The sequence below is a fragment of the Palaemon carinicauda genome, unplaced genomic scaffold, assembly GCF_036898095.1.
Source record: "Palaemon carinicauda isolate YSFRI2023 unplaced genomic scaffold, ASM3689809v2 scaffold12, whole genome shotgun sequence".
Lineage (NCBI taxonomy): Eukaryota > Metazoa > Arthropoda > Malacostraca > Decapoda > Palaemonidae > Palaemon > Palaemon carinicauda.
Genome location: NW_027168704.1, coordinates 224,265 through 238,360, shown reverse-complemented (window position 1 = coordinate 238,360; position 14,096 = coordinate 224,265). Strand labels below are relative to the sequence as shown.

At 49.3% G+C, this 14,096-nt stretch overlaps 1 protein-coding gene across 5 annotated transcripts in view; it reads right to left on the bottom strand.

Moving 5' to 3' along the window:
* Nucleotides 1–14,096, bottom strand: part of LOC137635390 (zinc finger protein 83-like) — a 65,874-nt gene extending 51,778 nt beyond the window's left edge. For 2 of the 5 annotated variants that reach the window (XM_068367864.1, XM_068367867.1), the window contains exons 1-2: nucleotides 13,635–14,088; nucleotides 10,817–10,872 (exon numbers count right to left, since the gene is read on the bottom strand). The gene's annotated coding sequence lies outside the window, so the exon portion shown is untranslated. Of the gene's footprint in view, nucleotides 1–10,816; nucleotides 10,873–13,634 lie in introns of all 5 variants that reach the window. The other 3 variants (XM_068367865.1, XM_068367868.1, XR_011042661.1) reach the window with 2 other exon arrangements.

Genomic DNA, 14,096 nt, shown 5'->3' with positions numbered 1-14,096 from the left:
GGCGAGTCTGAAGGCTGCAGCTCAGGAGAGCACATGTGCGCTGCTGCGCACAAAGGCGCAGGGGAAACCTGACGCGCAAGAGATTTACCCACACCGTGGGAGACATCCCTTTGCCCCGAAGGGACCGGTGCCCGTTGGGTGACAGGGTGAGAAGGCGCCTGCTGCGCATCTGCATCCAGGGGCAAAGGTAGGCCGGAAGGACTGGAAGGTCTGGCAGGCGTAGGCGATCGTGAGCGATCCGCGGAGAGGTCCAAGGACGTGGCTGCTACGGTCTGCTCCCGACGAGGAGAATCCTCTGCAGGGGAAGGCAGCGGTGAAGACGACCCGAAGAGGCGCCTCTTAACTACCTTGTATGGAGAAGGAAGGCCCCTACGGCGAAGAGGAGGACGAACCTTACGGCGAAGACGACCTCGAGGAAGGGCATCCACATCGTCGGTCCTCCGAAGAGGAGTCTCTGTCAGTGCGCTCCCCCGTGGAGGAGACGCACCCACAGGAGAGACCGTGGGACTCAACTTCCCCCTCGAAGGATGTTCGGAAGGGGAGGCTGAGCCTTCAGCAACGTCCGCAACAGCAGCAGCAGCAGAGGTTTGACCAGACCTGTCGGAAGCCTCTGCCACAACCACGTCGACAATAGACAGAGGGTCTACCTCTGCTCTTACCGGCGATTGCTTGACAGCAGCCCCCAACTGGATCAGGTCAAACAGGGCTTCCTTGAAGGGCAAGACCTTAAGCCCCAAGGAAGCCCAAAGCTGAAAGGGATCATCATTAGACACAGCATGGTCATCATCGTTATGAGAATCAAAAACCTCCCCCGAAGAAGAAGGGGGGGCTGCCCCGCTATGGGAGGCAACGCCCTCTCCCGCACCCCGAGGTCGGGAAACAGAACAATGGCCTACGCTACCACTCGACGGCCTCTCACGAGAGACCGACCGAGTGGGAGCTTCGGAGGAGGTTCGGGCGGCGGAAGAAGAGTCCTTGGAGCCTTCCTTCTTCAAGGCAGCTCTTGAAGGAGAAAGATATCTCTTGGACTTCTTCTTACGCCGCCAGGCAAACCTCTCCCACTGGGAGATAGACCACTCCCTGCACTCACTACAAGTTAAGTCTCTAGCACACCGTTGACCTCGACACTGCGGGCAAAGGGTGTGGGGATCCGTCTCGACCGCTGACATGAAAGTTCCACAGGGGCGGCCGGAGAGTCCAGGGCACTTGCGCATAATTGCGATGAAGGTAGAGGCCAACTTCCAAACACACAAAGCTGAAGAAAAAGAAAAAACAGATTAAGGCTGTCAAAAGCGAGGACGAAAGACAGACACGTCTGCTCATCGTCCGAGCCAAAAGTGAAGTGAGACAATTCACCGGTGTGTGGGGGGGGGACCTTCCCCTACCCCCTTGCTAACTAGCGCGGGGGTAGTTAACCCTCGTTAAAATCTAATGGTTCGTCATTTTCATCTACACCGAAAGTAAACCCTATGCAAATAGCTGAGGTTTGTATTTCAGTTACGGAACAAATGTGAAATATGTTTTTCACTCCAAGTCCATTGTTTACATCTGAGAGACAGAAGGGAAAATTTTGCGCATGCGTCGTTTCCAATGGGTTTGGAGAGCTTTCTGTGCATTTGCAATGACGTATTTGTCAGCTGGTTTCTTTAAACCAATTAACAATTTACAAGTACTTCTTCATACGTTGCTGGATGCTGTTCTACAAACAGCCATATTTTTTTCCCACCTACCCCTTCGGTTTCAACTTAACCACCATCACATAGACGTATCAAAGAGGGAACTTAAGGGAAGTACATCAATCTATTTCGAAATTTAGTGTATTTTCATTTATGTCGGCAACTGATTATGATGGAAATGCTCTCCGTTCAGTGTAAAGCTATTGTTACTCATGTTGAATTAAAAAATAACAGCAAAATAATGCCTCAGAGTTCCGATTCTAACATGACAAATTCGAAGATAATTTGTATTTTTCCTAACCATACAAACCTTAGCTATTTACAAAGGGGGGGTTACCTTTTAGCGTAGCTGAAATGGCGAGCCATTAGAATTTAACGAGGGTGTATTACCCCCGCGCTATTTAGCGGGGGGGTAGGGGAGTGGTAGCTAGCTACCCCTCCTCCCCCTCACACACAGGTGAATACTCACTTTCACTTAGAGGTAGAACTTGTCTTGGGGGACAGGGCTGGCGGGCAAATATGTGTAAATAGCTAAGGTTTGTATGGTTAGGAAAAATACAAATTATCTTCGAATTTGTCATTTGTTCCGTAACCGAAATACAAACCACGCTATTTACAAAGGGTGACTTACCCCTTAGGAAGGGTGGAAAGTCCCCAGCCATACTGGCTTTGGCTTTACCCGGGGACTCAGAATCCGAGTGAGACGCACTCGAGAAAGGGAGTCCCTGCACCTAACAAGTTCCTTGCTCCGCAAGGAACCATGTGGCCTACGTAAGCTTGTGTGTGAAGGAAGAAGTGTGACCCGTCCAAGGCAGTTGACCTGGAGTTCCAGAAGGAACTCTGGGTTAGGACGTTCCCAATACCACCTCGTCAGGGTATGGGGGACGCGACAGTATTGACTCAATACTCGGAACACAAGGAAGCATGGTTTACCTGCAGAGGTTCGAGGTCAGCTATGCAGAGACCAGGATGCTGCTTCCCCGTAGAGGGGATGATGAAGAAAGAAGTAAGGGCCAGACATACTTCATTCGTTCATGCAGACTAAAACCTGATAACAATGCCCTCAACCTTCTGCTACCTATCCAAAAAGGAGCCTGAGGTTAGACCAGCTGTTGTGTAGCCACCACAGAGCGATAGAAAACGTATCGAGACTCCTGTGGGTCACGCCCTGCAGGAAGCGGGCTGCGAAGGTCATTAGACGCTTCCAGACTCCAGCTTGTAGCACCTGCGTCACACAGTAGTATTACTCGAAGGCGAGGGACGTTGCGATGTATCCAACATCGTGCTGTAGGGCGACGTGACGGGGGAGGGTCTGGAGACAGGTCGAGATGAATGTCCTAGAGTCCGGGCTGAAGAGGTATACTGGTGACTCTCCCCCCATGTCCTCCTTGTGTTCCCAAATCGGCTGCAACTGAGGACAAACTGCAGCTGTTCCCAGCGCTAACCTCTCGATTCTTTTACTGGCAAGAAAGAGAAGGTCTTGGGACATCAGATACAGAATGGAGACTCGAAATCTTGAATGAATCGGACCGAAGGGCCGGGACCCCCAGATTCTGAGTCTAGCCAACAACTCAGGAGCGAGCCTGAATGTTGCCTTCCCCTCTTCCTTAGAAAGGGGGGAGTCGTAAGAGACCAAGAAGATTGCTTACACACTGGCCGTGGCCAGAGTGAGCAGGAGACCCAAGGCGGAATACAATCCGAGGCCTGTCGTAAAGGGTCTTGAGAAGATCTCTTAAAGGACTAAAAGTCCGAGCCATGCTCCAAGTTGGAGGTCTTCCTCCGACTAGGGCAGGGACGATCGTAGCTTCGCATGAGCGAGGATAGATCCAGCGGGCAGGAAAAAGTTATTCCTTTAAGCCTGAAGGTCAGGGAAAGGCTGAGCGACAGGCTTCATTGCCGAGAGCGGAAAGGAGTTTCCTCCCGCCGAAAGGCAATAAGACCGTTATTGCTGGAGAAGAGGTCTCAAGGGAAGAGGTATATCTCCCACGGCACCAACCACCTTAGACTCTTCACTTTGCCTGGGAGACCCCTGTGGATGACTATCGCAGATGACGCGACCTCCGTACCGCGACTGTAGCGGGTTGTCTCCTCTTGAGGAGGAAGCGTAGTGTCTCCAGGCATGAAGCCGAAGCGACGCCCCGGTTCGGGAGAGATGTCGCAGTGTGGATGCTTGAGTAGTTTGCGCCGTGGGAGAAGCTCTCCCGGGAGTTCCGTCAGGGGAAGCAGAGGGTCCAGAAACCGTTCAGCGCATAGTCCCAGTGGAGCTCTCCCATTGAAAGGTTGACAGACAACCTGGTCTTGTTGAGACCCATTGTCCACAGACAAAAAGGAGGGAAGACGCAGGCGTCGAAGTTGTCCCACCATCACCGGAATGCATCTTGCCAGAGTCTCGGGGTCTGAGACTGGGGGGGAAAAATAGCGGAAGCTTGAGGTTCCAAGCTGTCGCGATCAGGTCCCCCAGACCAGCACTTGCTGGTTACCCAAGGTCAAAGACCCCCAGGTACACTCTCTCTACGAGGCTCTGCTCGGATAGTCTGAGAGAACATTCCCCTGCCTGGAACGAGAGAGCCGATGGTGGTATTGAGAGAATCTCAATCATCCCGGTATCTCTACTGCAAGATGTGAAGGTGTGAAAATGCGTCCCCTGCTGGTTAGAATACGCCAGAATCATGAAGTCGACGGGCACGGGGCGACTCGGCAGGAGCTGTAGGATCTGTAGAGGGGCCAGACTAAGGCCCCTAAGCCTGCCTGAATGATGGAGAGGTATCCTTCAGGTCTTGACCATAGGCCTGGACCGGAACATGCCCCCCCCCTTTCCTTTGACGAGTCCGAGAACCGCATCAAGAATGTGGGGAAAGGACGAGAATATCCACTACCATCAAGAGGCTCCATAGGTCAACACCCATTGCAGGTCTAATAGTTCCGCTGGTCCCATAGGGCCAGGGAGTCCGGTTAAACATTGCCTGAAGCCACCGGAACTTGGATCGCCCCACATGGAACTTATCCTGAGGCGACCGTTCGGACTATAGACGGGTCAATGAGGAAAGGAGAACTAGGAAAGGTTCCAAGGTAGGGCTGAAAGCTCTGCTTGACTGAGAACAGGTACTGCGACTCTCCTCAGTCTTGCCACAGTCAACCGAAAGGAAGGCTCGGAGGATGTGGTAACAGAATCTGGTGTCCCCAGGTGGTCACCCATCCAAGTACCGACGTTGCATAACCTCGCTGGACGGACGAGAAGCGGGGTTTCCAACGTGGTAAGGCCGTTGACTCAATATCATGGCCAGATACTCCAGATGTTGAGGCAGAGGAAGAGAAGGCTCCAAGCAAAATACCATGAGCTCACACTCATGGTAAGCATCCGGAAGCTTGTCCCGGTGCTGAAGAAGGTCGAACCCGAGCCTACCGGAGTTGACCAGCCCTCCAAACAGCAGAAGAGGCGGAAGCCTGCACCTGAGCGGCCAAGAGGAAGGCAGGGAGAGTTCTCTGGGGAAACAAACCTGCTATGCCACGGCGGGATAGCCACACTGCATCATAAGCAGGAATACTTGCAGTCTAGGCTGAATTCGACGAGCACCCTGGAAGATGGATGGAATGGAAACTGAAAGTACCCGTCCTTCCGATCCAGGGTTTAAGGAGTCCTGTCGCCTCGTTACCAGTCTGATAGATTCTGCTGGTCTACGCTGGCCGAAGTTTGTTCGACAAACTTGATCAGGGCTGAGAGCTCGACTACGGACATCCCCTCTCAGATCCTTCCTTACAAGAAAGGATCGACTGAGGGGGCCGGGGGTGAAGCCGTCGATGATCCTAGGGAAGACCTTCGCCTAAGATATGGATCATTCTGCCCAACCGGGCAACTCTGCTGACGCTATGGCATAGAGGTTCAGAGACACTGAATTCGCTGACAGAGACGGCAGGCGCGATATCCTTGGCTAATCCAAGAGATTGTGCGGGAATGGGCATCGGGAAGCTGTCATTCGGATGAGTAACCTTAAGCATCCTTCCAGCGAAAAACCTGCAATCCTAGAGTTCGTGAACTCCTTAGGACTATGCCCCCCCGGGGGAGTCTCCCGTGCCATCTGTTCCTGACAGGAGGAAACTGCAATTGGACACCTTGTCCCAGTTGTCGTAGCCGATAACTTAGGCCGACGTGGTTGAAAGAAAAGGGCGCTGGAGCCCTGCAGAGTCTGGAAGAAAGCGCCTTGGAGGAGTGAAACCGGAAGTCGATTTCCTCCGCACAGCAGCTGTCTAAGTTTCGGTCCTTGGGCAGAAACAAACTCTTCTCAAGGATGGAAGGGTGTCTGAGGTCGTCGACCTCCACAGATGAGACACCCGAAGGAAGCCCTCAGTCAGCGCGTCCAGATGGTACAACATCGAGCTTGTCCGCAAGTTAGATACTTAACGACGAAAGGCCAAGGTGCCTGAGCTCGAGAGGAGGAAAGTACCCCTGATCTTCCTTGAACCAAACCTCGGGCCGTAACCGAGGGTGGAAAGAACCTGGTAAGCTCCCAGAGGAAGAGGTAAGCAGTCACCCCTTGTCCGATGGAGAAATCTCGAACGGAAAGCCCCCCGCCAAAAATCCTTCCAGGGAATGACGGGGAAGGGCTAACCCAGGTTCAGGAAAGAGGAGTGTTGCTCAGATCTCCCTTAAGTTCCTCCTATTCTTGCAAGTGCCATGCTCTGCGTTTACGGGGTGAGGCCGTGTTCTGGAAATACGCTCCAGAAGAACTAGCCAGGCTGCGAAAAACCCCATTGGGAATCGTGGTCGCAATCGCCCTGGAGCTCGCGCGACGGAAATTCAAAGATTTTCGCGTGAGCGAACGTGGAAGCGCCCATGCGCGGTAACGCAAACGAAGGTGAGCGAAGGAGCGCAGAAGGAGGGCGAGCGTGGTAGGAAGGGCGAGAGCTGGTGGTCGGCGAGCGATAACCCATAGACTAGCAATGGATACTGCAAGAAATAAGCCGACGTTTGTGCGAAGAAACACTGTAGGTTCGCGCGACGGAACACCATCCGTCCGCGCGTGGGCGAACATTAGAGAGCATGGGCGCGGACGCGCATGAGCGTAGACGTGCAGGCACGTGGGCGTGTGGGCGCACAGGCGAGTGGGCGCGCAGGCGAGTGGGCGCGCGGGCGCACAGGCGAGTGGTCGCGCGGGCGAGTGGTCGCGCGGGCGAGTGGTCGCGCGGGCGAGCGGTCGCGCAGGCGAGCGGTCGTGAGGGTGGGCAGGTGGAAGAGAGCGAGTCCGAGGCGGCGAACGCAAGCGTTAGCGCGATGGCGAGGAAACGCGCTGCCGCGTGGGCGAGGAAGACCACTGGCGATATGGATCAACAAGCGATCGGTGGTGAGCTGGTGAGCGCTAACGCGCAGGTTGGACATGGCGCGTTGTGTTATGCCGACGCGATGGTCGAGCAGCATGCGCAGGTGAGCGATCGTGCGTTGGCGAGCAGTATGCGAAGGTGAGCGATCGCGAGCAGCATGTGCAGGAGGGCGATCGTGATCAGCATGCGCCTGGTGATCAGTATGCGCAGGGTCGCGCGATGGTGATTAGCATGACAGGGTCGCGCGATGGTGATCAGCATGCCAGGGTCGCGCGATGGCGATCAGCATGCGCAGGTGGGCGGTCGCGCGATGGCGAGCAGCATCCGCGATGGCGATCAGCATCCGCAGTTGAGGGTCGCGCGATGGCGATCAGCATCCGCGGTTGAGGGTCGCGCGATGGCGATCAGCATCCGCGGTTGAGGGTCGCGCGATGGCGATCAGCATCCGCGGTTGAGGGTCGCGCGATGGCGATCAGCATCCGCGGTTGAGGGTCGCGCGATGGCGATCAGCATCCGCGGTTGAGGGTCGCGCGATGGCGATCAGCATCCGCGGTTGAGGGTCGCGCGATGGCGATCAGCATCCGCGGTTGAGGGTCGCGCGATGGCGATCAGCATCCGCGGTTGAGGGTCGCGCGATGGCGATCAGCATCCGCGGTTGAGGGTCGCGCGATGGCGATCAGCATCCGCAGTTGAGGGTCGCGCGATGGCGATCAGCATCCGCAGTTGAGGGTCGCGCGATGGCGATCAGCATCCGCAGTTGAGGGTCGCGCGATGGCGATCAGCATCCGCAGTTGAGGGTCGCACGATGGCGATCAGCATGCGCAGGTGAGCTAGTAGCTGGCGAACCATGTTCCTTCAGAAGTGTTGGAGAACGTTGGCGTGCCGGCTGTAACACACGCGGGCGATCCGGAGATCGCCGAGAGACAGGTGATCGCTGGCGAGCTGATGATCGCTGATGAGCAGAAGGCTACGCGTGGAAGCCTGTGCATAGAAGAAGAGTCCTTGACCCCGACCTAAACCGAAGTTCTAGATCGTGAGGGCGAACGTGGGCGCACAGGGCGCGTAACAGGAACCAACAGGAACAGCAGGGATGATCATCTTGAAAGCGCTGACAAACAGGAGAGCGCTGATGAGCAGAAGAGCGCCTGTGTGTTAACACTGAGCAGGAGCAGGAGAGAACACAGCAGAAGGGCGCGCAGGGAAACCCTGACACGCAAGGGAAGAACCCCCGTGGGGGCAACCCTTTGCCCCGAAGGGATCGTTGTCCGCCGGGAGACTGATGTCCGTCGGAAGACCGCTGTCCATCGGGAAGACCGTTGTCCGTCGGGAAGACCGTTGCCCGTCGGAAGACGAGATCAGACTGCTGTCCATCTGCACCAAGGCGGAAGATCGAGAAAAAGGAGTTGTAGGCTGCAAACGGAGATCCAAAAAGGCGCCTCAAGCACCCTTATAGGGAGATGAGAGGCCCTTACGACGAGGCAGACGGTGGGCCTACGGCGAGGGAGGCCAACAGCAACCGCAACAGAAGAAACCTCCGAAGAGGAGTCTCTATGAGTGTACTCTCTCGCGAACGAAAGAGAAACACTTCGTGGAAGAGACTGGTCAGCCAGTGACCTAAAAGGAGCAATCCTCCGAAGAGGAGCTCCTGCAGTTGCCCAGCCCCTTGAGCGAAACTGCAGGTGCGACCGCTCAGCACCAAGAGCATAGACGCACGAAAAAAAAAAAGGCAAGAGAAGAACCCCCCAAAAGGGAAAAAACTCAAGCCTGGACAGGAAAAACTTCCCTCGGAAGGAAAGTTACCCGCCCAAGGAGGCAAGCCTCCTGAGAGTTCTAAAATGAACTGGAGAGCTGTCCGTCGACACGGGAGTACTTCCAGTAGAAGGAGACACGCCCCTGACGAAAAAACAAGGGGGGAGGCAGCAACAGCCGAATCCCCAGGACTCAACCAGACAGCTCACACCGTTGCCATATTACAGAAACAAACTAGATCGGTAACTGTAAAAAAAAATAAAACAAATATTAGTACACATTCATTCCCCCGGGAAGGCTCCGAAGAGGAATCCCGAGGGAAAGGATCAAGAATTACACAACAGGCACGTGCCCTCACAACCACTTACACTTACGGAAGGAGAGCTGTAACCAAAACAGAATTATAACAATTATAATTATGTAACTATGTAATAATGTAATTTAAAAAAAGAATGAACACTAAAGAAAGAACGAAAACCCCGAAAGGAATCGTTCTACAAAAAACAACTACAATTAGATTCATAACTAATTGAGACAAACGTACGGCGTAGCAACCTCCCCACACGGAAAGGAAGCTACAAGGGCGTAGTAAAAAATAGTAAAAGGGTGAACGACCTCAAGAGAGAGAGAGAGAAAGACATAAGTCAAACTCGATCGCCACCCATAAAATTACGCAGTGGAGGCCTAACTTCCGCAGGACTCCACGTAGATATCGTACACTACACACACAAATCTGAAAAGGAAACTTACTTATTTCTATACTCAAATATATATACAAACATGAAAACATGTTTACATATATATTGAGTAAATGAAAAGTAAGCGATTAAGTAAAGACAAAACAAACAATGGCTGCCAAGAGAGGACCAAGACAGACGTCTGTCACAGTCCGAGCCAAAAGTGAAAGTGGGTATTCACCTGTGTGTGAGGGGGAGGAGGGGTAGCTAGCTACCACTCCCCTACCCCCCCGCTAACTAGCGCGGGGGTAATACACCCTCGTTAAATTCTAATGGCTCGCCATTTCAGCTACGCTAAAAGGTAACCCCCCCTTTGTAAATAGCGTGGTTTGTATTTCGGTTACGGAACAATTAATTTTTTTGAAAGACCAGTGAAGATTGCCAAAAAAAAAAAAAAAAAAGTGTCAATCATAAGGTAAAGAATTTTTGTGATTTACTTTTTCAAAATGTAACAATTCATGTGAGATTTACTTATAATTTGAGACCTGGGAAGGGGGGTCCAGCTAGCGGTTGTGACCTGGGAAGGGGGATCCGGCTAGCGGTTGTGACCTGGGAAGGGGGATCCGGCTAGCGGTTGTGACCTGGGAAGGGGGATCCGGCTAGCGGTTGTGACCTGGGAAGGGGGGTCCGGCTAGCGGTTGTGACCTGGGAAGGGGGTTCCAGGGGGCTTGACTCCAGTCAGTTGTGACCTGTGAAGGAGGGTCCGGGGGGCTTGCCTCAGGCTAGGGGACTGTGACCTAGGGAACTACTAGGTTAGGTTAGGTGGGTTTGTAAGGTTCTGTACCCTTTTACAATTCTCAAAAGTGATAAATAATCACGTTTGGCCTATTTTCAGCCACTTACATGAACCATACATCTTCTAACTGGTTATCTTGTTCTCATTATACATTTTTTACCATCATTATTGCTGCAAATAACTCGTTTATTACATTTCCCCATCCAAAAAAAACCAGATTTCCCACTGGGGTCCCCCACAATTGTCTTTATATAAGGGGGTCCAAAAACTCATGAACGGGTGGTTTGCCTTAATAATCATGGTTATAAATGTATAAAACACAAGATAGTGAGTAGGAAAAATATATGGTTCATGTATTAGGCTGGAAATTAAAGTACAGTACCGTATATTTACCCTTTTTATTTAATGACACAGTCAGAAAGTCCTATCGGACGGCATACAACACGTACTCTAGTCTAAACCTATTTGTGACGTACTGAGGCCTATTTGATATAATTTACAAAAAATGTCAACTAGAATAATAGAACAGGAACTTTCTGCTTAAATAAATACTACTTATAACATATAATTGGACCAATTACGATGAATTTGAGCATATTTACCTATGGAGACGCAGCTATCGGGCCTTAGATTGGGATGTATGTACGATGGCGACCACCTGTATGTATGATAAAGGCTACTTTATTTTCAACTTTATCGGAAACTTGTATAGAATAAAGACTGTTCAGAATGTTATAAATACTGTACCCTGGGAAAGTACTTACTATACCAATATAGAGAGATTTTGAAAACCATCTAATATGGCGTGAAATTTATAAGTCGAACGAGCTCTGTACCTAGGTTACGAATAAACCCGCAGGCTCAACCTGAAATAATGTAAGTACAGTGGTACCTCTACATACGAATTTAATTCGTTCCACAACCAACTTCGGATGTAGAAAATGTTCGGATGTAGAAACGAATTTTCCCATAAGAATACATGGTAATTCATTTAATTCGTTCCTCGGCCTAAAAACCCATAATAAATCCTTAATAAATGGTTACACATAATTACACATAACAATAACATAACTGCATAATATGAAAGAAGCATGTAAAAAAGATAATTATAAAGAAATAATAAATAAAAAATGTGTTTTATTGCCACTTTACCTTAGAGACAGGCCAACGCAGGTGTAGGATTTGCTACGCCAGGAGGAGACGGACGATCGGCGAGAAGGTAGACATGGTGTTAACATGCTCTTTAAATAATACTCACTCCCTCTCTCTCTCTCTCTCTCTTGTTCTTCTTCACTGTTAGTGTTAGAGACGTCTATTAATTTTTTCTGAGAGAGAGAGAGAGAGAGAGAGAGAGAGAGAGAGAGAGAGAGAGAGAGATATTAAACAAAAATGAGAGATTAGACAAAAATGTGTTGTGTACATATGATTTTTACCAGCGTTAACGAGTTGAAAGACAGTTAAATGTAACTAAAAAAACAATATCAGCGAATCTGAATTCCTTCATTAACTAAAACAAATATTGATACAAACACACTCGTGTGCGTATGCGCAAACACACACACACGCACGAGGAGACACGATCGGCGAGGAGGTAGAGATGGTGACTGCGATAACATACCGTAACTTACACTACGGAAATTTTAATCTAACTTAGCTTATTTGTTTTTTTTTTTTATTTTTATATTTCATATTTTTTACATTTTTTTTCCCGCTGATTTTTTATTTTCATCACTTTCAGTGACGAGTTATGGTATGTTATCGCAGTCACCATCTCTACCTCCTCCCTGACCGTCTCTCTTACTGCGTAGCAATTTTTGCACCTGTGTGTGTGTTAGCGCATACGCACACGAGTGTGTTTGTATCAATATTTGTTTTAGTTAATAAAGGAATTCAGATTAGCTGTTATTACTTTCTTAGTTACATTTAATTGTTTTTCAACTCGTTGACGCTGTTAAAAATCATATGTACTCTAAACACATTTTTGTTTAATCTCTCTCTCTCTCTCTCTCTCTCTCTCTCTCTCTCTCGGAAAAAAAATAATAGACGTATCTAACGCTATAACATCGAAGAAGAACGAGAGAGAGAGAGAGAGAGAGAGAGAGATTTTATTTAAAGAATATGTTAATGCTATGTTTAGAGAGAAACAGAAAAAGAGAGAAGTCTTATTTAAAAGGGCTTGTTAATGCTATCATGGTTTTCTTTGCTTCACTTTTTTCGTTCTTGTTGTTCATCACGCTGGCCCTTCTCACAAATGATCGTTGCCAACAATCTCTTTGTCCTTTATCCCTATCAACAAAAGGCATTCTATCTCTTCCAGGGTATTGCTACGATGTCTTGTAATAATGGTGATCCCCTTCGATGGTTATTTGCTTTAATGGCTGCCTTCAGCTTGATGATCCTCGAGATCATAGGCCTATTCCGGCCCTATTGTTTAGCCATACAGTATCACTCACATGCACACTGCTCTCATGTATTTCTATAATTTTTTGCTTCAATTCTAATGAAAGAATTGCCTTCTTCCTGTACTGAAACTTAGCTTCTTAGGCACCATGATTATAGGTGCCCAAGAAATGTGAGAAAAGGAAGAAAATAAGCATTGTTAATAACAGACCAAACAGAGGACAACCACACGATACACACAAGAATAGAGAACTGAGCACTTCACGCTCAATGGCGTAATGTTTACTTCGTGTGTCGAAATAAAATTTGGGTGTAGAGTCAAAAATTTGGTCGAATTTTACTTCGGATGTAGATATGTTCATGTGTAGAGGTTCCACTGTACAGCTCTCTCCGTTTCTGGCAGATTAAGAATACGCTTGTGTGTATGAGTGATAGCGGCCACATGTATGTATGATGACGGCCGATTAAGAATAGGCAAGTGTAAGGGGGGTCTTAGGGGGGCATCAGCCCCTCCACCGTTTAGGTTTAAGAATAAGAATACGGCAATGTACGGGATCACAGGGGGGCTTAGCTCCCCCCGTTAAGGAGAGACACGTCTTGTAGGTAAGGTTAGGTGGACCCATTCAAGTTAGGCAGTGTTGTATTCTAAAGTTTTTGCAGAACATTCTTTTGAAGTACAACAGCCACGTTTTACAAACGGTTAGAAAACGGGAAGAAATTCCAGTTTTCTGTGCCCGCACAAGGACCTGGCCGCTGATCTACAAAGGCTCCGATAAATCTCTTGATTGGATATGCTCGGCCAGATCCTCATCTCTACGGTCCCTGTTATTTGGATAATGCTTTAATTATAACTCACCAATCAGGCATTATAATATACTTAAAATAAACTTATGAATAAAAACCAAAGGTAAGTGATTTAGGGTCCATGTTCCAGGTTCCTCGTTGCTCTCTCCAAAACATGGTCCTGTAAATAGACGCCAAAATTATCAGTAACCCGAGACGGATCCCAAGTTATCTTACCTTATTCAGATTCACTTTTTCTTTCACAAATATCCCCAGTCACGCCAAGTTCAGTTTATATATTACACAATTTCACAATGGTGTTGGCTCTTCCTCTAAAGAAACGGCTTATTTTGAGGCACTATCTAATTCGCGTCTGTCACTATTCGCAAGCGTTCTCAACTTGTCTTAAAGGTTCCTCGTTGCTCTCTCCAAAACATTGGATTGTGGGCATACTACTAGATGAAGCATATTAGGTGCAAAAAAGTGCGGCCATCTGCAGAAAACTCATTATTATTCGTTTACCTCCTACACAGACAGCTTCACGGATTGCATACTTTTACTTCTAACTTCAATGACCTTTTCTAATATACCCAAACAACCTCTTTAGTTGGTGTTTCTAAATTTCCTATTTTTATGTTTTCTAAATTTTCTTAACAGCTAAACATATGCTTGGTAGTATCCTGTGCCTCCCCACACAAC